Raw genomic sequence first — 1,359 nt, forward strand, 5'->3', positions numbered from 1 at the left:
CAGGATGAAGTTGCCAATAACTCTGTTTGTCATGTTGGGTTTTCTGAGTCAGGGTGAGAAGTTTTGAAAATGTTTGGTGCAATCTCTATTTTACTTTTGCTTTGACTATGTTTATTGTCGTCTGATTTTAAAACCTCTAATACTTTTCCAAATTACTTTAATAATTTATTTTTCCTGTTTTTCTTTTCTAATTTCAGAGTCTTCTGCAAACAATAACTGTTTCCGAATTTACAATGTTTTTGAATATAATAAAATGGAAATATTTGAATAGACATTTAGCGTCTGTCTTACTTTTCTACACCTGGGATGGAGAAAATGATAACAGTCACCTTTTACAGAAGTCATATTTATACAGTTATATATCAGATAGATGAATGGTTAGGATTAACAGGACTCTCTTTAAAAATTAACATGATTTAAAACAGTATAGTAAAGCAAAATTGAAAGTGTATTTATCTACAGAAAAAAAACCATTATAAGTAAATTAAAGGCAGACAAACAGACATATCTACCAACCACAGTGGACACACCAACTTATCCTAAATCCTCAACTGCACTTCTAATATAAATATTTCCTTGTATTCCATTAAAGATCAGATGGTGTAAATCCAAGCAGTTTTCTCCTGATTTTGTGTCCCACGTTGCCTTCAGTGTGTTGAGAGCAAAAAATCATTTCCATAGAAGAGGAGGCTTTGCATCCATCAGCTGATCCTCCCCAGTGAACTGAGAAGGGTTTATAGTCCTGTGAGTTCAACACTGCAGGCACTCAGATCTGTCAGTCAACCACAGCAGAAAAAGCACAACCACCATCCGACTCTCATCACCAATCCTCAAAATCTGGACGCTGGCTCGCTGTTTACAGTTCATTCCACCTCAGCAACATTTCAAACATGAGGTGCTGCCTTTTCTCTCAAATTTCTTCTGCTGATAAAATGAATGATTTGTTTTTGTCTGCAGGATGCAGCCGGTCAGGGAATGTGACTCAGCCTCCAGTAAAGACATTTACTCCAGGATCCACTGTCCACTATCACCTGTAAACACCAACACCAAAAGTTTATGTTTGGTCAGATGGAGGTAGCAGAGGTACACCTGGTATCAACAGAAATCTGAACAAGTTCCTAAAGCTGCTGCATTTATAATGGTATACAGAAACCATCCGGTGGTGGAGTTCCAGCCCGCTTCAGTGGAAAAGGAGATGGAGTGAATGGTGTTTTGACAATCAGTGGAGTTCAGACTGAAAAGATGCAGCAAGTTTATTACTGTCAAGTGCTCATGAAATAAACAGTCTTGGCTGTTCACACCAGCTGATTGATCTCGTACAAAAACCCTCCCTCCAAGTCAGAACTGCAGAGACCACTG

Source organism: Morone saxatilis, unplaced genomic scaffold (assembly GCF_004916995.1).
Source record: "Morone saxatilis isolate NCDOM2014 unplaced genomic scaffold, NCSU_SB_2.0 Contig3, whole genome shotgun sequence".
NCBI lineage: Eukaryota > Metazoa > Chordata > Actinopteri > Moronidae > Morone > Morone saxatilis.